Raw genomic sequence first — 12096 nt, forward strand, 5'->3', positions numbered from 1 at the left:
TAATAGTAGTAGAAGTAGTAATAGTAGAACTAGTAGTAGTAATAGTAGTAGAAGTCATAGTAGTAGTAGTAATATTAATAGTAGTAGTACTAGTAATAGTAGTAGTAGTAGTAGTATTAGTAGTAGTAGTAGTAGTAGTAGTAGTAGTAGTAGTAATAAAGGGAATCAGCATGTAAAAAGAATATACCTACAAAGTAAGCAAAAAAGTAAATCTTATAACTGGAGTAATGTAGTAACAAAATCAAAAAGCACAGAATCCTACTTTTGTAACAAAGAAGATCAAAACGTACAACCAGATGAAGACAACAAAGTCAAAACTCCTACGTCCAAAGCCTGCAAGAAAAATATAAATTGGTCACAGGCCCTGCAAGACCTCAAAAAGATTTTGACAATCAAGTAAGGGAAGTAGAGGAAAAATTGGGAAGAGTATTGAGAAAAATGGAGGAAAATCATGTAAAATGAGTCAACAGCTTGCCAAAGGAGACCATGCCCCCAATAATACTAAAGAAAATAATACCTAAAAATGCACAAATGGCAAAAGGCATCCAAAAGGAAATGAAGAAAGATTGCCTGAAAAACCAGAATTGATCAAATGGAAAAGGACGTCCAAAATCTCCCTGAAGAAAATAATTCTTGAAAAATTAGAATGGAACAGATGAAAGCTAATAACATTATGAAAAATCAAGAAAATACAAAACAAAACCAAAAGAATGCAAAAATAGTAAATAATGTGAAATATCTCATTGGAAAAACAACCAACCTGTTAAACAGATCCTGGAGAGATAATATAAAAATGATTGGACTACCTGAAATCCATGATCAAAGGAAGAGTCTAGACATCATCTTTCAAGAAATTATCAAGGAGAACTACCCTGATATTCCAGAACCAGAGGGTAAAATGCATATTGAAAGAATCTACCCATCACCTCCTCAAAGAGATCTCAGAAGGAAAACTTGTTGGAATATTGTGGTCAAATTACAGAGGGCCCAGATCAGGGAAAAAAATCACTGCAAGCAGTGAGAAAGAAACAATTCGAGTGTTGTGGAAATACAATATTAATAACACCAGAGTTAGCAGAGGTACTATAATGTATAAGCTGTTAGACCTCTTATTGACCTGACTGTATTTCCACAATACTGGAACAGAATAGTCCAGAGGTCAAAGGAACTCTAGAATTCAAACCCAGAATCACTTACCCAGCAAAAGTGAGTATAATATTTCAGGGAGAAAAATACATATTCAGTGAAATAGAAGCCTTTCAAGCATTTTTGATGAAAAGACCAAAGCTGAATAGAAAATGTGACATTTAAATACAAGGATCAAGAGAAGCATGAAAACTTAACAGGAAAGAGAAATAATAGGGGATTTCCTAAAGGTGAACTGTTTCCATTCCTGCATGGAAAGATATTTGTAACCCTTGAGAGTTTTCCCAGTATTAGGATAGATGGAGGAAATATTATATTCATACATACATTTATGGAGTGTGAATACATATATGTATGTACACACATATGCACATATGTGTATTTATGCCCGTATGTACATGTACATAGCCATCAGGTCAAGACCCAACTCAGAGCAAATGATTATCAGCCAGAGCAAGATCAATGGAGAACTCGTGCAACAATGTATCCAACACACCCCATACATAGGAGAAAACAGGCCCACTGAGAAGATGTCAGTTTTTCTGGAACATCACAAGAGTAAGCTGCCCCTTCACATGGAACCCAGCCCCACACTTTTCCTACAAGATTATCCTTTAAGTGCAGTCCTTACACATCCCTCCTCTTCTCACTCATGCTGTGTCTATTTATGAGAGAATATAGCCTCGTTATATTGGGGGGGAGGGTGGGGCTATTATGATTTTTCTTACCATGTGATTTAATTTAATGCCTTTCCCTTGAAATAGTTGTGTCCTCAGGGAAGGCACACAACCTGAACATTGCAGTCTTGCACTACCAAACATTCAGGCCTCCCTTTTCTTTTCCTCCTTCCTCCTCATTCCTCCTCCCCCAGACTGTCTTTCCATCCCTTTATCCCAAGAACCCCCTCTTTGGGTCTCCTCTGAGTCCCCTTGAAGCCAGTCACCCATTTTTCTGTAATTTGAATTAAATGGTCACTGGGTTTCCTTTCAACTCTGAAATTCTATGAATCAGCCTTGACAATGAGCCTGTCAACACAACACAATATTTTAGAAGCTCATTAAGAAAAGAGATGGTTACATTCAGGGATCAACCTGCCTTGTCCAAGGGACCTTTGAATCTGTTATTATATGTCATTGAAGTAAAACCACGTTGAGATAGAAGTGAGGTGGAGAAACTTAGGAGGTTATTTTAAATGCTCAGGTGACTAGGTTTTGATTTTGTTTAATTTCTGAAAATGGAGCATCACAAAAATTGGCTTCTTGGAATGCTTGCAGGAGATGGACAATTTGAGGGATTTTTGGAAAATACCCAGGAAACTCTGCTTAGTTCATCAGGGCTTTTGTGCATGAAGGAGAAGGTGCTTCTGATTTTGTGTTGCATGTGAAAAGGTGCTTCAGGAGTTGGTAGTCAAAGATGAGTGACTGTGGAGGAGATAAATATCTTGCTCCAAAGAGTCGCCATTTCATTATCAAAGTATGCCATCTCACTGTAGTGGTGAAAAGCACTAGTTTAATTAAAATAGAAAAACAGTTGAATTGACATTCGGGGACTCTTCTCCACTTATTAGCAGCAAATGGGAAATAGATGTCTCTTTCGGTAAGTCAGGGAGACCTGCAAAGGAATGACAAAACAAACTGTCCACAAATTGGAGACTTTTCAACCAAAATACAGACCGGAACAGGGCTCTCAAAGTGCTTTAAGTTCAGGGTTTGTGGATTCTAAGTCTGAGGGGGTGTGTGGCATTAGACACTCTGCTGATCCCGAGGGGCATAAGTTCTAATGGCACATAGGAAACTCCCTGAAGTTTGCAACAGTCTAATGGTGGGGCTTGGATCCATTACTCTATGTAGAAATAATACCAATAGTGATGATAAGAATAACTCCCATTTATGTAGCAATTAACCCTGTGCCAGGCACAATGCAAAGCACTTCAGGAACAATTTACAATTACTTCACTTGATTCTCACAAATATGGAATGCAGATGATATTATCATCCCCATTTTACAGTTAAGGGAATTCAGGCAAAAAGCATTTGTCCATGGTCACCAGAGCAGAAAAAGACAAAACAGGATGGTCTTGGAAATATGTTAGTGTTAAGTACGAATGGTGGCAACTAATTTTATAAGTGGTAAATTTATGAATTCATGTTAAAACTTTCAATTCCCTCAGCAGCTTCCAGAGGAGGCAGTATAACAGACTGGTCCTGGGAGCAAGAAAATCTGAGTTCAGATACTGCCAGTAAAACACACTAGACAGTTAACTTCACCTTTCAATCGTCTGGGCAATATTCTGTGACCATAAGTTGGAAGATAATTGCTGATCCACTGATTGGTACAAGTTGTCTCACTGCATTCCTAATCACCTACCCTGAAACAAAGTCAAACTCAAACCAAATGCAGCTTCCTAACTTTGAGAACTCAGATAATAAATACTCTAGTAATGGGTTACATGTATTTTTAGGTAATCATATATGTGTAACTTATTCTAATAAACATTTTTCTGACTAAAATAATAGGAAGAATGAGGCATTTAATATATGTATGTATACATACGCACACGTGCAATTCAGTGGTTCAGTACTGGCAAGGAATTGATCTCCCTCTAATTACTTGGAGTCAATATGCTTGTGTGTGTATATGACAAATCATCAATTTTATTTCCCCACACTTTGGATTAAGCACCACCATGTGCTAGACACTGTGCTAATTTTCTTCACCAGTATTTCTTCACCAATATTTCCTTTGGTCCTCACTACAACTGTAGGAGATAGGTATTATTATTTTCGTTTTACTGTGTCTTGCCCAGGACACACCAGGAAAGTGCCAGAGGCCAGGTTTGAACTTACATAGTCTTGACTCCAGCCCAGCTGCCACCTAGTTCCCCTCATTTAATAGAAAGGGAATTTGAACTGAAAAGAAGGAAAGGTCTCTTTTATAAAGCAAACTAAAAAAGCACAGTGATTTTATTGGCTATTTCCTCCCCCTTTTGCCAGACATGGATGGGAAGAGTATTTCACTCTTTTATTCATCAAGAAATATGGGAAAAGAACAAAAAATCTTTAATGACGAAGCCTCTTGGACTAAAGATGCATACGCAGGAGCCCAAAAACTGCTTTATACAACTTAGTATGATAAAATTATATGTTTTCATAAATATCCCTTCTTGGTTCTTAGTGAGAAGTGAACTCACATTTTTCAATGAAAGAAATCTCCACCCCCACGCCATTTTAGGATTTTTCTTACAAAAGAAAAGGGATCATTGCTGATTATCTCTCATGCCAGGAGCCTCCCACCCCGACAGAGAGAGCTGAGTTATTAATGGAAAATTTACGTGAATGAGAGAAAAGGAACAAGATATAACATAAGCTTTTCACTATTGCTTTTAAATAGGTTGGATGGGCCGAGAGTTTGAGGGGAAGGGGACCTTATGAACAAATATCTAATGGAAGAATAACACTTTAACTAGGGAAACTTTTGTCATTGCTTCAAAATCTCTTGTCTTGTCTTTGTATTGGGGTCAAGAATTTAAATCCATGGAGAGAAAATATGCATATGCACATACATGAAGCAGATATGCATATTTGTGTATGTGTATGTGTTTATGTATGGATATAGGTAGATCCATATATAGACACAGATGAGATGCAGATATCAACATGAATATAGATAGAGATTTTAGATTCAGATTATATAAGCAAAGTGTTATGAATATATGCACATGGATATAGATACACATACCGATATGGATATGGATGTAGATACAGACATAGATACAGATGAGATATCAGTGTGGACATGAATATAGCTGTAGATAAAGATAGGTACAGGTACAGATACAGATTGGATATATATGTGGAAATAGAATCATATACAGATTAGACAGGGATATAGATAGGTTCAGAGATATAGATATGGATACGAATATAGATACACTGATGTAGATATGAAGATAGATATAGGTACAGATTAGATATAGATATGGACATGAATATAGATATAGATATATAGAGACACAGACTGGATAGATATGGAAACAGAAACATAAGCAGATGAGACTGGTGTACAGATATGGACATGTATATAAATATAGATATAGATAGATATAGGTATAGAAACAGATGAGATAGATATGGAAAGAGAAACATAAACAGATTAGACAGGGATATAGGTAGAGAAACAGATATAAATGTTTATATGAAAATTGATACACTGAAGTAGTTATGGAGATAGATGTAGATGCAGATAAAGATTTGATATAGACAGGGATATGGATACAGATATGAGTAGATATATAAATAATCTAGAAATTGAAAGAGCTGGGTAATAGGGTGAATTCAGGAAAACTCATTAACACCAAAACCTTTCAATGCCCATGTCCCAAGGGAAAACACCAAACCTTCTCTCAGTCTGTAGGTACTGAAGTTTATGAGTCTAGCCCCATCTCAACCCTCAGCTGCAGGGGAACATGGAAGGGTAATAACTTGCTCCTCTGCTCTCCACTAAGGGTCACTCACCTTGCTGTCTGGCTCACCTTTGTTGATCACCTCAGATACACGGAGGGATTGGGGTTTCTCTCATTACTACTTCCAACTAGGGTGGCAGGGTGTTCCTGGACAGAAGGAAGGTGGTACAACCATGTCTCAAGCCAGAGCCTCAGGCATTGGGGACGTCTGGGAACTGAGTCAGTTCAGCTGCCTGGGTGTTATTCTCCTGGCCTCAGCAAGAGGCGGAGAGGATTCTCACAGGCCATAAAGTCCTCAAACCTTTGCTGGGATGGCAAAAGCCATGCCACTGTCTTCCCCTGCTTTAACCACCTCCTCCAAGAATCACCAGAATCCTTGTAAAACTCCTTCTTCGTCATCACAGAGGCAGAGCACACCAAGGAGAGGATTAGGAGTGTGAGGCAGGGGCAGGGGTGCAGGGGACCGAGGCTCTTTTCCTCTCCCCATTATTCCCTGCTCTCATCCAGGCTCTAAGTGCAGAGGACAGATTTTGATTTTGGGAGCAACCAACTGGGACCTCTTCTTTTGGAAGGAAGTGACTGAACAGCAAACTGCTTACAGAAATCTGGGGCAGAACTTGTGGGGACCTTACAGAAACTCCTGTCTGGGGTCGATGTATGGACTGAGGTCTCTGAACCCCTGTGACACTCACAGTCTCTTCCTCACCACAGAAGGAAAGCTATGGAGCTAGGGTTGAAATGAGAAATTGCAGCTTGGACAGGGTGATAACAAAAGAGTGGAAGCCCCCAAATTCATGGAAGTCCTCAGCAAGAAAATGATCCTGTCTGCTGGTTGTGGAAGGAACCACACTCTAGCTTTAATAGAACCTGGCTCTGTGTTTGCATTTGGAGAGAACAAGATGGGGCAACTTGGCCTTGGCAACCGGACGGATGCCATTCCCAACCCTGCACAGATAATATACAATGGCCAGCCAAATACCACAGTGACTTGTGGGGCTGAATTCAGCATGATAATGGAGTGTAAGGGAAAACTCCATTCCTTTGGTGCCCTGAATGTGGTCAGCTGGGACACAATTCTGACAGGAAATTCATTGCATGGCCTCAGAGTTTAGAATATGACTGTGAGCTGGTCCTCTGCTGAGTTGCCATCTGCACTGAAAATACAAATATTGTACAGATTTTCCCATTCCCCAATGTCATTGTCTGGGATGTTTCCTGTGACACCAATCACACTCCAGTTCTAGACTCTCAGAAACCTGTTTTCCCTTGGGGGTTTGGAGAAGATGGCCAGCTGGGTCTCACAGAGCAAAAATATGAGATGGTCACTCATCTGGTGAAGCTCTTTAATTTCTTACGCCAGGGGCCACGTAAATCTATGCCAGCTACATCTGTTCCTTCACCTTCAGTGAAGTTGGTGGCCAGATTTTCTGGGGTGCTACCAATATTTCTCAGGGGACCACCATGTATCCCAAAACAGTTCAGGACCTCTGTGGCTGGACCATTAGAAGCTTTGTTTGTGGGAAGAACTTTATTACCTTAGCTGCCACAAAGCAGGTTGCCACAGGCTATTCACACTCCTTGTTGAACACCAGGGACTAGAGCCGGAATGAAAAGGAAAAGCAAAACAACCTCCCTGCACATAATCCTGACATCCTCTCCTGATGGCTGCAAGGCTGCCAGCCAGCTCTCCAGGCCCATCTAGACAGTCGAGATTGTCAATGTGCCCAGGAACACAAAGAAGGCAGATGAGAAGAGACTCCTCAGGGAAAAGATCTCAAAGCTCCTGTGTTAGTCTTTCAGGTTCCCTTTTAGAACCAAATTCATCGTCAACTCCCTTTTTGCTGTAGGATCTCCAAAGTGTTTCTCTCCATCTTTCTCTGCTTTCTCCCTTCCCCTACCACAAATGTTTCATTAAAATGTGGCTCTTAGTTGACTACTTAGGATTCTCAGAAAAACAAAAACACAAACAACAGTAAAAAACCTCCTTCTACCAAGACCACACTTGTAAAAACTCCCACTTCCAAAAACCTCATTGTAAGAAAAAAAGGACTTCCTCTTCAAAAGGCATCCTCCTGCTCCAAATGGAAAGAGATTCCAGAGAGGGTCCTTGCAACGAAATACTTCTATTCCTGCAAGGTTTGCTTTCATATTGAATGCAACAATGACATTCTGCGGGGCTTGCTATTGTGCTAACAACTTAACAACTGAATTTTTATCTATTTTCCTAAGTAGTAAGTTTGATATAGAGCATATATAATATCATAGTAAGAATATAACAAGCCTTCCTAAAGCGTTAAAACCAAGAAGTGACATGGAAGAATGCATGGACGCCAATATTCTGTGAGGTTTAAGAGATACTGAAAGACTGTTGAACTCAAATCCACGCTTCTGTCGGCCAGCTAACGGATTTCAACTTTTTATTTTTCAAGAGTCACAAGCCATATTGGAAGGAAAACCCAAAGTTCCTCTGAACAAATTCATGTAACACATCAACTAAGAGACTCTTCAGCACTGCCCCCAATCAGCTGGAAGGAGAATCACTGTGGTTTCCCACTATAATAGTGCTTCAATCTAAACAGCTGCTTGATTCCTGCCCAGAACCACCCTTACCTCCTATCCATCTTCATCTCCACTAATCAACAGTTTGTCCATCCTCCCATTCGCCCACCAGCCAGTTGCATAGTTGCCCCTGCCTGTGATCCTCTCCCTCCACCACGCCAGCCTCAGCCCCAGCCCCTGTACAGCCTACACCTGCATCATGACAACATCGACCACCTCTCAGGTACAGCAGACTTGTCACCAGGACTCGAAGGCCGCCATCAACCGCCAGATCAAAGAGCTCTAAGCCTCCTGAGTCTACCTGTCCATGTCTTACTACTTTGACCCAGATGACGTACCATTGAAAAACTTTGCCAAGTATTTCCTCCACCTGTCCCACTGGGAGAGGGAGCATGCGGAGAAGCTGATGAAAGGCCAGGACAAGTGCAGCGACTGCATATTCCTGCAAGACATCAAGAAACCCAACCAAGAAGACTGAGAGAGCGAGCTGAATGCAATGGAATGTTCTCTGCCCTTGGAAAAAAATGTCAGTCAGTCATTACTGGAACTGCACAAGCTGTCAAAGGAAAAGAATGACCCCCATTTACATGACTTTATGGAAACCCCACTACCTGGACAAACAGTTAAAGTCCATCACACAACTAAGTGATCACGTAACCAAGCTGCAGAAAATACACCCCACCCCTGCCAATTCTGGCATGGAGGAATATGTTTTTGACAAGCACACCCTTGGAGACACAGCTAAGTCACACCTGGCTTCCCCCATACCTGGGAACTGTGGGTTAGACTCCTACTGTATTTCAGTGCATGCCTACTTTGATTATCTTACCATAATCTGTACCAAAAAACTACCACCATTTACATTCCAATAAAATGACCTGGTTCTTATGAAAGAAAAAACAAAACGTACCAATATCCACATTCAATAGCAATCTCAAATGTTTGAAGACCACCACTATGGTGAAGATCGGCCATGAAGACCTGAGGAATCCCACTGCACTTTGGACAGCCCTCATTCTTAGAAAGTGTTTTCTCTGCATGCAGCTGAATTCTCTACAATTTATTCCCTAAGGTAAGTGGATTTTGATTCTGGAACACCCTGTTTGTATAGAAGCATGCCTGGAGCAAGGGTGAATACACGAACTCATGGAGCTTAGTTGAGTTTTTCTGGTTTCTGGTTGTCCCTTGTAGGAGGAGAGAAGGCTGTGAATGGGACATAGAGCTGGAAAATTTTTATGTGATAAGACTGGATCAGAGGCAGGGAGAAGGGTCAGAAAAATGGAGGAAAGAGGATAAATAAGATCTGAGGATATTGGGAAAATCCAGAGCTTCTCTATTGGAAATGAAGGCATGGTAGGAAGGTAGTCCAGATGGTAAGGGTGCTGAATCTGGACTTAGGAAGACCGGAATTCAAATCCTACCTCACCCATTTACTAGCTAGGTTACCCTGGACAAATCACTTTACTTTAGTTTTCTTATGTGAAAAACAGGGACAATAATTGCACCTACCTCCCAGGGCTCTTATGATCATCAAGTGAGAAAACATATACTTTCCTTTGCAAACCTTTAAGTCCTATATAAATTGTAACTTATTATTTTCTGTACTTACATTGAATTTTCATAAATTAATTCCTCGTCTCTAAATGCTTATTTGTGTTATTAACATCATTCAGAAATACTTTGTCCTTGCTTCGAGTTCATAAGAATTCTAAATTAACATCTTTGTGAGCAAACATGAGTGTACTAGGGAAGCCACCTGCTTAAAAAAGCCCTGCATTGGTTACTTTAGAAAGAAGGAAATTTGCACTAAATGGCTGGTTTGACAAGTTCTAGCTTCCTTTAGAGCTTACAGGAACCTTTAGGGTGTCTTTGACAGGAAACTGGTGACTGAACATTGAGTTGCCCCGCTCTCCACTCCTTTCTTGCTGTCAACAGAGATTGGTACCTGAAGGCCATCCCTATTAAATAACAGCTGCTGTCAAATACAGCCTATTGTGGATGAGGCAAGTGAAGGAAGAATGGGGCCATGATTTGTGGCTTTCATCAGGCTTTAATCACTGAGCTGCTCCCTTCCTTAACCTGAGTCCCATCTCTAGGGTTGAAAGCCTTGAAAGAAGGTGGAGAAGAAGGAATCAATGGGTTTTCTAATTACACTCAGGGTATCTGAACAGGGTTCCTGCTGGCCAATGTCCTGTGCAGGTGAGCTTCTTAATACAGAGCCCTGAGTGTTCCAATCTGGATTACTCTCTCTGCTCCCTCCAGTTATATTTGGACATCTTGTGAATATTTTTACAAGACAGCAGAAGCTGTTAGTTAGAGTCTAATCACTTATACTGGGACTAGAGGGTATTTATCACTTATTATTAACTTTGTTAATACCCATTATCATCCATTCAAGTGCACTGGAATAGTACTACTCAGATAAGAATTTTTTATCCACGAGGCTATTTGGGGGGAGTTGAGTGTCATTGATGGGGAATGGGGACATCTCAATAGAGAGATGGATAAAACACTTCCTACTTTCTTGCTTTCCTGTGCTAGGCTCCATGCTATTACTAAAGACTGAGGGGAAAGAGAAAGCAGAAAAGAAAAAAAGAAGAGGCAGAAAAGAAAAAAGAAGAGGCACAAAAAGGTCAAGAAAGAAGAAGAAAAGGAAAAGAAGGCAAAACACAAAGTAAGGAAGGAGAGAGTAGCAAATGCAAAGAGGAGGAGAGGATGCAAATGTGGAGGTGAAATGGGAGAAGAAGAAGAGGAATATGGTGAGGAGAGAAAGATGAGGGAGAGGAGGAAATGGAGGAGTAAAAGCACGAAGACAGGAGGAGAAGGAAGAGGAGGAGGAGGAGGACAACCACACCATCTACAGGGGAAGAACAAGGCATGGCCAGTCACCTCTCAGCAGGGAGAAGGGTCTTGTGGCCTTAGAGACTCCCCCTCCTTTCCTGTTGGGACCAGGAATTTAGCACTCAAGCAGCAAGACTGATTTGGTTTCTGGAGGTTTCCCCACCTGGCTTGGGACAGCCTTCCTTTTGTCCAGGAAGACCTTAGTCATTCCAGTTGGGAGTAGTTGTGACAGTCGCCTCAGCCCTCTCAGTGTATCTCAGGTGCGTCAGACATCAACGTGGGACACCTTTGGTGGTCATCAGATGGGTGAGTTATTAACCCCACCATGAGCTCCCCTAGAGCTGGGGCCTAGGTCTCAGCTAGACTCAGGTACAACCTTCAGTACGTGGTGAGGCGAGGTGGGGTAGGGTTGGTGATGAGAGTAGGGGGAAGTTAGAAGGGCTAGGGGAGACTGTGAGAAGGATGTGAGGGAAGTTCTGGTGCCCTAGCTTGGTTGACTCTTGGCCACTGAAACCTGCTTTGGTGTTAATGTATTTATAGCCTGTTTTTCTATTTTAACTAAATGATCCATTTTCACCTCTACAGTATAATGTTATGTAATTGAATATAAAATATTACTCACATGCTGTCCCTCACTTACCCTACTTGGGGTGAATGAAGTTACATTTATATGCAGCTCCGAATTTTTAAAAATATTTTACAAATATTATTAGATAGTACATATGACAATCTATTTAGAAAGAAATTCAAAGGGTCTGTGGATTCAGTAGAATAACTTTGAGTAGATGTGAACACTCAACGAAGTTCAAAAACTTGTGAGCCGCTAAGAGGCCACTTCATGGTGAGGTTATGTCTCTGGGATTTTATTTCACAATTGATAGGAATGTGTGGAAATCTCTAGTCCGTAGTTAAAAAGTTGTGAAAAAATTTTTCCACACTAATATTCTTCTTCATTTTAATGGTTGTTCTGTAGTTTGTCAACATGCAAATTGCTCATATGGTATTGTTCATTTCATTTGAACATTGGTCTCCCTGTGCTTTGGAGATCCTGTCATCTGTAAAGAGGGCCAGTGCTGGGGCTGGACAGC

General features: G+C 40.8%; 1 long non-coding RNA gene and 1 pseudogene across 1 annotated transcript in view; one reads left to right on the top strand and one right to left on the bottom strand.

Moving 5' to 3' along the window:
* Positions 1-2638: 2638 nt before the first annotated feature.
* Positions 2639-12096, bottom strand: part of LOC140500475 (uncharacterized) — a 32662-nt gene continuing 23204 nt past the window's right edge. The window contains exon 3 of the long non-coding RNA XR_011965752.1: positions 2639-2757. This is a non-coding gene — a long non-coding RNA (uncharacterized lncRNA). The remainder of the gene's footprint in view (positions 2758-12096) is intronic.
* Positions 4942-10828, top strand: LOC140498711 (protein RCC2 pseudogene; annotated as a pseudogene).

The sequence above is a fragment of the Notamacropus eugenii genome, chromosome 4 (assembly GCF_028372415.1).
Source record: "Notamacropus eugenii isolate mMacEug1 chromosome 4, mMacEug1.pri_v2, whole genome shotgun sequence".
NCBI lineage: Eukaryota > Metazoa > Chordata > Mammalia > Diprotodontia > Macropodidae > Notamacropus > Notamacropus eugenii.